This window comes from Xyrauchen texanus, chromosome 23 (assembly GCF_025860055.1).
Source record: "Xyrauchen texanus isolate HMW12.3.18 chromosome 23, RBS_HiC_50CHRs, whole genome shotgun sequence".
Taxonomy (NCBI): Eukaryota; Metazoa; Chordata; class Actinopteri; order Cypriniformes; family Catostomidae; genus Xyrauchen; species Xyrauchen texanus.
In genome coordinates this window covers 22,352,926-22,367,791 of record NC_068298.1, presented here as the reverse complement: position 1 = coordinate 22,367,791, position 14,866 = coordinate 22,352,926, and the positions used below count along the sequence as shown (strand labels likewise).

The 14,866-nt window shown below is 37.8% G+C and overlaps 1 protein-coding gene and 1 long non-coding RNA gene across 6 annotated transcripts in view; one reads left to right on the top strand and one right to left on the bottom strand.

The window, feature by feature from the left end:
• Nucleotides 1-14,866, bottom strand: part of LOC127617343 (protocadherin-1-like) — a 283,342-nt gene that overhangs the window by 68,407 nt on the left and 200,069 nt on the right. The window lies entirely within an intron of this gene.
• LOC127617349 (uncharacterized) lies at nucleotides 7,451-8,980 on the top strand. The gene is made up of 3 exons (XR_007967307.1): nucleotides 7,451-7,721; nucleotides 8,574-8,648; nucleotides 8,907-8,980. It is a non-coding gene; the product is annotated as an uncharacterized LOC127617349 (long non-coding RNA).

Genomic DNA, 14,866 nt, shown 5'->3' with positions numbered 1-14,866 from the left:
TGTGTGTCTGCTCTATTACCACCCACACGTGGTATTAGCTCTGTTGCTCTGGATCTGATCCAGCCATCTTTCTTTCCCTACACATTCAAAGAATCGTTGGCTCCGCCCTTTACAATCTAATCCTCCATTTTGATCTAGTTTCCATTTTGAATTCAGTTCGCCATTTTGAACCTAGTTCTCAATGTTGAAACCGATCCTCCATTTTGATACTGGTTCCCCACGTGGAGTTTAATCCACCATTTTGCGTCTTTCTTACCGAATCTAGACACACACCCACACACACACATACATACGCTAGTATATAGCTCCACCATTTAGTTATGTTATGTTCTTTCGTTATATTCATAGAGTATTGCCAGTGTTCAGTGCTGTTTGATTATAATAAATCTTGTTATATTATAATAAAAAGTACTCCTAGTTTGTATGAATATTTGTGTTGAAGCCAGCCTCTGCCACGTCAAGAACTCCAGTATTACTTCAGTATCGTAAATTGTTGTTGTTAGAAGCCAACTGTAACCAGATTACTGTTGGATTCGTATGGTAATAATTTGACTAGCTTCTTCCCTTTTTGATTATTTTGATTATTAATCAAAATACTCAATCTTAAAAGGTAGAATTTTATGAGACTTGATCAGTCACTTACTATTATTTTTCTCTTGTCAAAGAGTGGTTCCCCGAAGATAGAATTTAACTTTAATTTAAAATTAGTTAAATTCTATTATTTAGTTTAATTATTAATTTATAATTAATAAAAATGAAGTATTAGTTATATCTGATAGTAAAACTGATCTAAACAACCAGCGCACCCTACAGCTGTATTCACAGAGGGGCCAAGTGACCCCAGTGGTCAGCTTCGCAGCGTGCACAGAGGGGTCTGGGAAGCCAAGTGGTCAGCTTGTGCTGTATGAACAGAGTGGCTCGGGGACCAGATCGATCAGCTTGCGATGTACACACAGAGGGGCCTGGGATCCTAATGGTCAGCTTGCACTGTATGCACAGAGGGGCTCGGGTACTGGGACTGCTCAGCTTGCACTGTATTCACAGAGGGGCCAGTGGACCCCAGTTGTCAGCTTCACTGTATGCACAGATGGGCCTGGTGACCTTAGAAGTCAGCTTTCCTGTATGCACAGAGGAGCTCGGGGACCCTAGTGGTCAGTTCTTATGGCCAATGCACCAAGTTCCTTTTTTGTTTGGTGTCCATTATCTAATACAACCCTGCTAATATGACTGAAAAACTTTCAAAATAAAACAACATCATACAAAAACCCAGATAATTCTCTCTCAATAACATAGGTAAGTGCTGATCTGAGTTCCAGAGTGGTGGGTGTGTGTGTGTGTGTGTGTGTGTGTGTTTTTTTTTGTGGTTTACGAGGACTTTTGACCTGAATACGCACCAGCACTACGGGGACATTTGGGTTTATGAGGACAGAGGCCATGTCCTTATAATTCCGACAGTGTAAACGCTATCTACTATGTCTCAGAAGCTCCCTCTCAAATTTTGGCCCAATGTCCTTACATACCACAAAACCCTGAAATTTTACCATACACAGTGTATCCCTGATTTCGAGAGTGTCGCCCCTGTAGCCAGGTCCTGGTATTACATCTGCGTCATCAAAAATTTGCATTTTTTACGCAAGTGTATGCTTTGAGGCCTGTGATTGGTCAGATCGGTGCCAGTTGGCGGGAAATCGCGAAAACAAAATGCCGCCTTGTGGGCGGAGCTCCTTTCAGCACCTTGGCTGCATACCATGCTGCATACCATGCTGCATACACGTGAGTTAATATACAAAATACTAAGTAATTATTATAATTCTCACTAATTTATCGATTATGAATTAAATATGTGATGCATAGTAATCCTGCAGTTAAACACATTCCTTAAATATCATATAATAAATTATGAAAATAACTTGAAAGCAGTTGTCAGTCAGTTTAATAGAGAAACGTGAACTGACTATTATCTCGTTAGCTTATTTGCAATTAATAATAAGTATAAACACACTGTTTACTCATAGGCATACATCATAGATGCTTATTTAAATATGTGTTTATATTATTTTTAAGTTTATATTATAATTAATATGGTAATCAGTGGTGTAGTGATGCGTCACTTTAATTTCCAGGTTGTACAGATAGAAACTGCACACGAAATAATATAATATATTATTACCCAGTATCCTGACGTGCTGCTGTTCTGCTGGGTATTAAAGAGATTGTTCAAGATGCGCTCTTATTACCCCTGAATGTAATAACATATATTCTGTAACAATAGAACTGTCAATGTTTATATTGAAAACAAACTTGCAAATGAAATGCAATATTCAGAATTATTGAGGGTCTTTTTCTGTGACCGCAGGCACATCAGATAATGGCTGAAGTTAAACGGCGAAGGAGGAAGCCCAAGCCTCTGGAGGAGGCCATACATTTTTCCCTTCTTAAAAAAGACAAAGAAGGGCTTGATGGCAGATTTATCAATGATTCTAAAGGTCAGTTAAATAAGTTTTTTTTTTTTTTTTTCAAATTATATGCCATTACAGTGATTTTACTTGTTGTGTAGGGAGAGGTGTGTTCAGTTGCACTGAGTTTGATAAGGGAGATTTCCTGTTGGAATACAGAGGAGAACTCATAAGCAAAGAAGAATGTGAGCGGAGGCAAAGAATATATCACAACGCCCTCAAAGTATTCTTGTTTGAGTTTCGTTACGATGGAAAACTCCTCTGGTATGTACATGTATTGAATGAATATATATATATATATATATATATATATATATATATATATATATATATATATATATATATATATATATATATATATATAAAATGTACAGTACTGTGCAGAAGTGTTAGGCACTTTATTATTTTCACACCGTAAAAATGTTTAAGCAAGTTATTTATATATTTTGCTTTAATGTGTTATTAGGAAATGTCATTTTAAATTTCCACACACTAATTTTGCCATTAATTGTTATAATCCAGTAAGATTTGTTTTGGGCTGGGCGATATGGCCAAAAATTCATATCTCTGTATTTTTTGGTTAAATGGCGATATACGATAAATATCTCATTACTTTCTACAGTATTCTATTTGGATAAAGAAATATTTGGATATAAAAAATAATAATCACATCCTGCCCAATGATATCCTACAAACAATGTTGATATTGAAGGATATGGTAACAAATATAGTGGATGTATGCAATATATTATTTGCAAAAAAGGTGGTTAAAATCACATTACATTCTAACATTGTAACATTACAATCTAAAAACAAAAATAATGCTTTTGTTTTTAAATTGACTAAAGGCTAAACTAAAAATTAAAATAAAAACAACCTGCATTTGATTACCCCATTTATAATGGTCACTTTCATAAAAATATACTTGTAGGTTTAAAATTCCACATATAGCACATTTACTGTCTCCAACAACAAATATGTATTTTAGTCATAATGATTGTGCTACTATTCTATTGTGCTCTGTCTGATTGGCGCACATGCGCGCGCGGCGCTCGTTCACGGAAGCTTGAATTTTAGAGGAGATTCACGTCAGAAGCTCTCACTGTCTCCAGACAGTGACAGTGTCTAACATTTACAGATGGAGAATATACCTGCGAAATGTAAGTTAAGCACTGAGGAAAGCACCACATCTCCAACGCATTCAACAGCCTAAGTATTGATCTGTCAGGCAGCAGCAGTGTCTGTCAGTAGCTGCTTTAAACTTGTTAAATATATCTGACCAGTTAGAAGCCCTTAATATATCATGTTTAGGACAAATTGTACTATGTACTTTCACTGCAGCGGCTCTATTTTTTTCTCCGGTATTTTTCAGATGTGCTCATATCAAGCTAGCTACTGTATCAATAAACGGTATTGCCTCATTCCATATCGTTAGAAAAAAATATATCGATATATTGTTCAAACTCGATATACCGGCCAGCCCTAATTTGTATATGCACAAGGAGTCTGACAACAGCCAGTGCTCCACACGGAGATCTGACGTCACCATCATCGAGTCTGTCTGGGGTTAGGCTACATTAAGAAACTGCGGAAACATCTCTAAGATGCTTGAAGAAACCTTCCTGTAAATCTAACTGAAAAACTGCAAGTGTACCTGGACAAAGGCCGTTTTAAACACAAAGTGTGATCACACCAAATATTGATTTGATTTAGTTAATAAAGGTTAATTATAGATTAAATATAGGATAGATTAAAATATATTCTTGGCATTATTTTTGAAAGCATCCTGATTTTACAGCCTTTTGCACATGTGCCTAAAACTTTTCACAGTCATATAGCTGTGCTGGAAAGTTTCTTCAAGCGTCTTTGATACATTGCTGCGGAATTTCTGGATTTAGTCCGTCTCAGCTTTTTCTGTTTCTTCACGTAATCACAGACAGATTCAATGAAGGTGAGATCACATCATACCAGTTGTCAGACTTGTTGTGAATACAAAAGATTCACTGGATTATTAGTTAATGGGAAAATAAATCTGTGCAAATATAAAATGTAAATGTAAACGTTTCCTACTGACACAATACAGCAAAATATATTTAAATAACTGGCTTGGAACAATTTTTTTATTTTGGGTGAAAATACTAACATGCCTAAGACTTAGTCTTAGCAATAGTGTTTATTTATAATTGTATTCAAAATTATTGGCGGAGGGGAAAAAAAATCGATTCTGTTCAGTATCGTGATATTTTGCGCACGCAATTTATATCGATACAGTAGCGCAAAGTATCACAATATTTAATTATAAAATTAGCTGTTTTACTTTCGGGTTTTCTCCACTGGTTTTCGCAGAGTTTACTCCGCTAATTTACATTCGCGTATTACATCCACAAGGAAGCGCTTGTTGCAGTGCTTTGTTGTCGTGGATTCTACAGGAAATTAAAATGAAAATATAGATGCCAAGTATAAGTTTAGCATAGATATATTTCCACTTGCTGAACACTGACTGAGTTTAGCTCTGTCAAGCGATCATTCAGCTCAGCGTACGTGTGACCTACCTTAAACTCGTGTGAAGGCGCGCGACTCGCCGTCATGCACAGAGAGAAGGAGAGTTGCATTATACCACACAAAATCGACGCGCTACATGTAAACTGGGGTGTAAAGATAAACGTATTCGTATTGAACCATTTGGTTCGAGGCTTTCGGTTCGGTACACAAAGAAACCGAACGGTTCATTGGACCATTTTTCCTGCCGACCAAAATTTAGTTATTTTAAATGTAGGTGCGTGGCAAGTGCACGCTGGCACGACCACAACATTGCCCAACATCAAATGGCAAACATAATGAAAGCGGAACGAAACTGAGCTACTCGTCATTTTGTGTTTCACGGACCGTTTATCAGTTTAAACCAATGCAGCGTGAGCCGGTCTTGATCAAGCAAGACTGTTACTACACAGCGCTAAGACATCCAGTAAAGAAAGCATTTGAATTTGTCACTGAAGTAATAATCACTGCAAGATCTAGTGAGAAGCATTCACATGTCTCTGTTATTAACGGATCAAACAGTGCTGAAGTGGAAACCAGGAAGAAACATTGTGCCACGAATGAACTATCCAGAGTTCACAGATCAGCAACATTTACCATGGATTTACTGTAGTAACGCTAACTGTAACCATGGAAGTTTGGCAGGAATTTTAGGCTACAATGCTTTCAAGTAACGTTACATGGGTTTAATTTCGACATTATGAATAAAATTGCTGCTCTCAAATGTTAATCTGAAATAAAAATAAACCTTTGTTTATAACAATATTACATTTTTTTTTTTTTTCCAAGGAGCAAGGAACTGTTTGTTTTATATGCTTCTAAGAAGAGTGAAGTATAGCTCCATCATTGCTCAAAGTATAAAATGATCATACTTTATGATGTTTTAAAGTTTTTGCACTTCAGTTAATGTATAGAAGATAATGTTCACAGAATTAAATGTGACATTTGAAGTGAGTAGAGCAGTCTTATTTTCCTCGTCTTTTGTAATGCTTTTGAATAATATGGGAGGCATGAATCGCAATATATCGCAGAATCGAATCACAATACTTGCTGAATCGCAATAATATTGAATCACGTCCCAAATATTGCAATACTATCGAATGGTCACATTTTTGCCAATTCCCACCCCTATTCAAAATGTGAAAGTGGACATGTCAATGATTATTTAATGCATAATTTTGTTTGTTTGTTATAATTATTATAATTATCAGTTATGTATTTTCAATGCTGGGTAATGAGCATTAAATGATTGAATGCAAATAATATAATATTTGATGTTCCTAGGTTTTCAGAACTGATATTCTGTTTTTAATGTCAACCATTTTAACAGGAATAAGACTCCATTATTGATTGTTGAACTCATTTGTTTAGTGTTGATGCTGCCCGAGATGACGGTTCTCTTGGTAGACTTGTAAATGATGACCATATTAACCCAAACGGCAAGATGAAGAGTATCCGTGTGGATGGAAAACCTCATCTATGCTTATTTGCTATAAGAAACATCTGTGCTGGTGAAGAGATCACATATAATTATGGTGATTCTGAGTGGCCATGGCGATGCAAGGTATGTAAACCTTTACAATAACAACTTTTATTTATTGGATTATTTCAAAGGTTAAAAATATTAAAGGTCAAATATAGTGGATTTTATTTTGTTTTACATTAAATGTGTGGTGATTACAGTATGTCAATTTGTGTGTAGCTTTACACCTGTTTTATGAGGACATCTCAAGAACAGCTCATGCCAATATTGAAAACTCATAATTGTACTTGTTAGATAAAATGTAATCATAATAGAAGGTATATAAAGTAGCCTCTTTGGTTAAAATAGACTTTCAATAAGTAATTCTACAATAGTAATTATTTGTCAAGTAATATTTTGTTTTTTTTTAAAACTTCTTTCAGATGACAACTGAAAAGACTCTAAAGGTATTCAAGAAGTTAATTTAATAATTGAGTTAGTCCTTAAAGAATACAACAGATTTCAGTGTTCCTCAGAAGTGTTTGCCACAGTTATGTCACTTATTTATGATTGAATCATTATGATTATTAGTCCTGATCACTTACTGTACAACTGGCACAGGCGCGTTGTCTTGTATCACTCTCATACAAACACTTGAACTCGGGGTGCAGTCCAAATGTATCTAGTTACCAGTGTCCCGGTAAAACTAGTGTCCTCATAGACCAGGATTCTGTCAAACTAACACACACACTGAGATTCTCCAGTCACGTCAAACAACAGGAACATGTTCGTATGATGTCCTCAGGGCTTAAAGTATTCTGGCACCATGCCGGATCTCTGGCGTGCGGCCATGAGGGGAATTTGTTTTTGCATGCGGTTTAATATTTTCGACTCATATGGTAGTTGAAATCAATTGAGAGGAACGCATCTCTAGCTAACATTACAAGCTGAGCAGGGTGGGTCCTGGCAGCACAGTGTGATTGAGAACCATACGTCACGTTTGCGTCGTCGTTGAAAGCATGGAGCGCAAGTTCCTTTTACTGTCTATTGCAAGTTCACCCCCCACTTTCAAATTCGTTTGTTGTGATTTTTAACCGCCCGCCGTCATTGCCTCGGAGGAGCAGGAACGAGCCTGTGTAAAATAGCTCACTGAACGTTATAATGACCTGCCAGAGCACATACTGTATAGCGGTTGCGGCACAGACAGCGATGGAACGCCAGAAACAACAACGGGTATCTTTAATGTCATGGATGAAAAGAAGGATGTGAGTTAATTAGGTCAGGATAATCATATTTTCTGTCTAGTCCTTTTGATGTTAGCCTTGTGTTCACTGCTGCTAGGTAACTTCAGACTGTTAGCTAAATATTTAATGTTGAACATTTTGTGTAAATTACTAAAAACATGTGTAGGCCTACCATGAAAACGAGTCCACTTAAACCTCATGTTACCAAACGTATTCAGTGAAAAACAGCGACTGAATGTTCTGTGTCTTTTGTTTGATTACCGTTATTAAAAAGACGGCACCAGGAATATTGGGCTGCTGTCACTTTAAGAGCTGCACGGACCCAATATACTGATACACACGCGTTTTTTCTCAACTGTTACATTCACTTAAGACAAAACTGTCTGTTTACAAGGACATTTTGGTGTGTATTTGGCCATTCATGTGCAGAAGGATGCAGAATGATAATTGAGAAATACTTGTTTCAGTATCAAATACATACTATTCAGTATAAAAGGTGGATTTCTTTGAGAATGTCTTTTTGGGTGTGTGAGCAGCACAGAAGAGCAATGCGTGAGTCTTTGGTTTAAATGTACATTTGAGATCACTTTGTGTGAGTGTGCTTTGGATGTGTGTGCAGCACAGAAAACAACGCATGGGGTTAGCGCTTGAATAGTTCAAGGTCATATTAAAATGCAATAGGAATAGATCAGAGGAATTGAAATGTTAATTTTATTACTAGTATACAATTCCTGACCTTAAGTACTCTATTTTAGAATTGGAATTGTTTTTGATACCAACTCATATGAGCAAATGTAGCAAAGATGTTTCCGCGACCTAGGCTGCTAACATATTTAGACCAGTGTTTCAAATGTCTAATTTTATGTTTTGTAGACTCTCCGTGAGGTTGAACCCCCCACTCTTAAAGTGAACTCTCATTCCCAGTCAGAAGCCAGAGATGTGCAGAAGGTATTGTTTTTCTCTCTCTGGAAATCAAATGGTTATGGACATATATTCATAGTTTTAACTAAATGCATGAATACCACGTTAATATTTCTCCCTCTTTTAAATGTGCAAGTCACTGCAATGGATTTCTTTGCCCACTATAATTACCCAGTGGTTAAAAATGTGCCATCATACCTGAATTTGTTGGGGCATCATCTAATAATGGCATCATTAGCCATCTTTTGCTTGAGTACATCATTCATAATGTGATCTTGTTTTCAGTTGACAGTTGTCAGTGATCAATCAGTGTTAATGAAATCAAGGGTCTGTGTATCCACCGAAGGACTGGAAAAGGTATGTCTGTGATGCGATTTTTACACTTTTCATAATAACATAAAATGTATTTGACATTGTGTTCTGTGCCATTGCTTAGGGTTAGGTCAAATGAACTAGTCGAAAGCACGATACGGCTTGGTGTCCATATCAAATTGTGAAAGATTGAAATTAAGTAAATGGTCTATTGCGCTCCCTGTTTCAAAGTGAAGAGCACGCAGCCTTTTTTTTTAGCTCTTTTCAGTAATATTAGACAATGTCTAAAGAATTTGTTACTGCTTATCAGCCAATACCATTTAAGATCTGTGATGTAAATGTTCTTTAATGATTACAAGTGGCATTTTTTTTATATGACCACAGCTTCCCTTTCACCAAAAAAATTAAACAATTAATGAACAATGTAGCTCAATGTATTTTTACATGTGTGTTTTAGAATATTCCTTTTCTACTATGATTTCACTTTCACAATTGTTTTTCTTCACAGGTCTGTAAGCATGACGTGTTCACTTCAGTGTAAGGTATGGCGGAGGATCAGTGCCTTAACAGATTCCCGAACAAACAAGAACTTACTGTTAAAAACCCCCCTAATTACTGAAATAGCGCCAACCAGCCTCCACAAGCACAATAAATGTATTGACAAAGAGACAATGAACTATTGACAGAGAACCGCATGTGACATCCGCATTCCCCACCCCGTGTTTATCATGTGAACAGGAAGGGGAAACTTTGAACGTAAAAATGTGTGTGTGTGTGTGTTTTTCAGTTAAACACAGAACTGCATATTGCTAATGAAATACGTGTAATCCCTGTATGTTGTGTATTTCTGAGGTATATCAAACTCGTTAGAACTGTTTCGTTGTGTGTTTTAAACTCTGAGGCCTCATATTTAATAGCCTCAGTGTATATTCCCTTATTAATTGTACTAAATATACCTTTCTTGGTATCAAATTAAACCTTACGATTTGTCCGAGCTGAATTCGAATATAAGATCTCTGTAGAATGATATTACGCGATGTTTTACTATCTTTTGAGTCATTCAGCCCAAAATCTCTTACCGTCATAAACCCAGCCAGAAACATGCAAATGAGCCTTGACAAAGGAATCATTCTCCTACCCAGAGTAATGGAGGCCTTTACGACCTCCAAAGGAATGTTCAGAGAAGTGCTGACCCTCCCTTCATTCTCTTACTGAGAAAGAGAAATGAACCCTGTTAATCCTATATATATATTCTATATATCCATGTGATAAATATTGACATGTATCTAATGTGCCATCTCACATTTTCCCTTAAATGTGCTTGATCTATGTTTTCTTGCAAACTAATGGGTTAATGTTTCAGACTTTGCATACTATGGTTAACCAAAATCATATGTGTGGCATATTTGGTCTCTATAACTTGGTATTTTGAAGATTGAAATGACTGTGTACATGATATGTCGATAACAACAACATATTAGTATTAAAAGTATATTTCCTATTTTCTTTCTTGCACATGCAATGGGCAATTTTACAACAAAGAGCAATAAACCAAATTCCCGCCTAGAACTCAAACCCTTCTTATTGGTCGAGCCAATGAGAGGTGGGACCTGTTTCCCGAGGGTATAAAATTGCTGCGCCCACTTCCTCTCATCCTCTGGTTCTCTCTCTCTTATCTCTTCGCTCTGTTATGCTCCTCCGGCTTCCTGCCTTTCTGGTTCTCTGAGCCTTGTGCTCTCTCACTCTCTCGCTGAATCATGCCAAACTAGGAGGCCCCAAGGACTCCCAAGCGTGTGCCAGGCTACGGCCTCGACTGCCCATTCACCAAGATCCTCTGACTCTCACTGGTTCTCTCTCTCATCAAGACAACATCATCAAAGATCAACTGGAGCCTCAACAAATTGCATCAGGACAGTTTAATTCAAATGGGACATGCAAGTATCAAACTTAGTCTCATTATTTGATACATTAAGTATCCTTAACCCCTTTCTAAAAAGGGCGTGTCAGAACTAATATGATGGTTTGCTCAGGCTGTTGATCTGCTGAACTTCAAACAATGCTATAACTTCTTGCCTTCCTGTATTCTGCTTCAGCCCTCTTTCCCTTGGTAAACTGTATGAATGTATGTATATGTATGTTAGAGTAGTTTAAATGTTTAGTCTAGTTAATAAAGTCTTGTTCATGTCACATGTAAAGTTGTCTGTGTCTCAAGCTCATATCTAAAGTCACTAATCATAGATTTTGACTACTTGCTCTTAATACTTAGTAAGAAAGACATTTCCCTTGCCCCGAAATGTACATTTCTATTAATTAATTAATTAATAACCAAAATTGAGTGTTCACGGGATGAACCGAGTATTTGGTTGTAATGTTAATGTAGCTACATCAAGTTAACCCGATTAACTGATCCAAATATTCATAATTGATTATAACAAGTTATGATTGATTATTAATATTTCATAGAGCTGATTCGCTACCTAATGGTGGAAGAATATAGAGCTGATTCGCTACATCAGCAATATCAAGCATGGACAGATGTGCTGAATGTGTGGGACCTGTTGCGGCACTGAAGTGGATTGGCCTGAGATGTAAATGTTAGTATGATGTCTATTTTCCAGTATGACATATCTTAATTCATTTTAGAATCATTCATTTAAGATCAAAATTGAATGACTGTTGCAGGTGATTATCAGATTATTGGTTAGGCCAGTAGTTTTTGCTGTGGTATAAAAGTACTTAAAATGTGCTTAAAGTAATATATGTAAAGCAAAGTTACTTTGCACGCACATCATTTTTATTTTATTTTGCTGATCTTAAAATAATATCCTGTTACCAAAAACTGTATATGTTCCAAACCTTTGAGTTTTGTGATCTATTACACCACTAAAACTTATTAATTAGAATAAGGGGGTAATAGTAAATTAACATGAGATTCTATACCTAAATACATTACAAATGTTAACAGCTGAACATGTCCTGATACATTTCTCTCATAGTGTGCTCCAGTTTTTGGCACAAGTCCTGTTATACAAAGTTTCACAAATGGACTAGAAAACAGTCATCACTGGTAAGAATGTTTGATTCTATATTGTTTGCTCAGTTTTATGAATTAACTTTCTATTATTGCTGTTAATCATAAATATATTGACTATAGGAAGTAAGTTCAGAGGAAGACGAGCAGTCAGATGAGGAGTACATACCACAGTCTGAGTCAGACAGTCAGTCAGACAGTTCAGTTGAACTAACAAGACCAGCAAGATGTGATCAAGCTAAACTCCTTTCAGATATACAGGGAGCTGCATGTGTGTATGGAGAGTCTGGTTTGCTATGTCATGAGGAGCAGTTGACTGATGTTGAGATAGACATTGAATCAGAGGCAGCTGAATGCCACCTTCCCAGAAAGCAAGGTTCTGAGGTACACAGTTCAATAGATGTTATGTCATCACCCCGATCACACAACAGAGAGGACAGTACTGAGAAGCTTTTGAATGCAATAAGAGCAGCAACGTTGAGAGAGGAAGGGAGAGAAAGCGGTATGTCCAAAGCAGATCAGTGTGAGCAATCAGCAAATATTTCCAGTTCAGCAAATAGTAAGAACTATTGTTACATCTGCGGGAAACCTCAGTCCAAGTTAGCACGCCATCTGAAAACTCATACGTCTGATGTTGAAGTTGGGCATGCTTTATCACTCCCTGTGCACTCAAAAGAACGTAAAGCAATGCTGGAAAAACTCAGGAACAAGGGCAACTATCAGCATAACACAGACGTTTTACAGTGTGGCGTGGGCACCCTTAAAATAAAACGGGCCCCAAAAAAAGAATGTAATCCAAAGCATTTTGTGCATTGCATGTACTGCAAAGGGATGTTTGTACGGAGAGATCTATGGCGTCATTTGAAAAGATGTTCCTCAAAACCAGTGTCTGACAGTGAAAACCAAGGGAGAACCAGGGTTTTGGGTCTGGCAACTATGGCTTCAATCAGTCAGCAGATATCTCAGGGAGTTTGGAAACTCTTAAGTGTGATGAAGCAGGATGACGTTTCTGCTGTTGTCAAAAATGACCTGAGTATTCTTCAGCTTGCACAGTCTTTCTGTAACAAACATGGACATGACCCTACCAAATTTGAGTACATTCGTCAAAAACTCAGAGAAATTGGAAGATTGTTGTTGACTTTGCGTTGAGAGTTTTCTATATACAGTCTTGAAGAAGCTGTGAAACCTGCCAATTTTCACAGACTCATTGGAGCGGTCCAGAGGGTGTCTGGCTTTGACGACGAGAGTCACTGCTACCAATGTCCAAGCCTTGCACTGAAACTGGGGCATTCTTTGAATAAGATTTGTGAAATCATTCACTGCAGAGCACTGATGTCCGAGGACAAGGAACTGATCGCATCGACAGAGACCTTTAAAAAGCTATACTCCTCAAAGTGGGCCGAGATGATCTCGCACAGTGCTTTAGTAACACTGAATGAGGCGAAATTTAACAAGCCGTCAACACTGCCTTTCACTCAGGATGTACAGTGCCTTCACCAGTTCCTTGAGAAGATTGCGTATACGGCATTTCAGAAACTAAATGAGACTGGGTCACCTCAAAGCTACGCAGAACTATCCAAAGCAACGCTCGCCAAAATCATTGTTTTCAACCGCAGACGTGCCGGAGAGGTCTCTAAAATGCCGCTCAAAGGCTTCAAAGAAAGGGACAGCACCTCTCTCCATGATGATGTTGCCATGGGCTTGAGCAAGTTTGAACAGAAACTCTGCAGCCATTTTAGTCGAGTTGAGATCAGGGGAAAAGGGGAAGAAAGGTTGCGGTTCTTCTCTCACCCGATATGGTTGATGCCCTGACACTGCTGGTCAGCAAGAGAAGTGAATGTGGCGTGCTGGACAATAATGAATTCTTGTTTGCCAGGCCCAACTCCCAGAGTCACTACAGAGGCCCAGATTCTCTTAGGGTCTATGCAAGTGAATGTGGAGCTCAAAATCCAGAGTTTCTCCGATCAACTCATCTGCGTAAGCATGTAGCTACTCTCTCCCAAATCCTTAACCTGAAAAACAACGAATTAGATCAGGTCGCAGATTTCTTAGGACATGATATTCGCGTCCATCGCGACTATTACAGGCTGCCTGAAGCCACTACTCAGCTGGCTAAAATATCGAAGTTACTGCCATGGAAAAGGGCCGTCTTCCTAATATTCAAGGCAAATCGCTTGATGACATTGAGATTGAAGGTATGTCCATCCTAGTGTCCATCCACTGACTGGTTACCTTAAATTATCCATTTATCACTGTGAAGCTGCTTTGAAACAATCTACGTTGTTAAAAGTGCTATTTAAATGAAGATGACTTGACATGTCCGTCCTAGTGTAGGTAGTACAGTGGATATTTTACACTCATAGGGAGATTTAAGGAAACATAAATCATGTGATGTACCATGCATCCAGTGAGTACACTGTAGGGTGTAGTCTAATTGTCATTTTTCACAAATTACTTTGAGTACATGTTAAACATGTAGATGTTTCTCATTTGCAAATAAGTGGTGGTGGTGTAGTGGCTAAAGCACAGGGCTGTTAATCAGCTGTTAATCAGAAGGTCGCTGGTTCAAACCCCACGGCCACCACCATTGTGTCCTTGAGTAAGACACTTAACTCCAGGTTGCTCCGGGGGGGATTGTCCCTGTAATAAGTGCACTGTAAGTCACTTTGGTGGTGGTGTAGTGGGCTAAAGCACATAACTGGTAATCAGGAGGTTGCTGGTTTGATCCCCACAGACACCACCATTGTGTGCTTGAGTAAGACACTAAACTCCAGGTTGCTCCGGGGGGATTGTCCCTGTAATACGTGCACTGTAAGTCGCTTTGGATAAAAGCGTCTGCCAAATGCATAAATGTAAATGTAAATTTCCCTTTTTCTTCAAGATGAGATCAGTATTACAGATT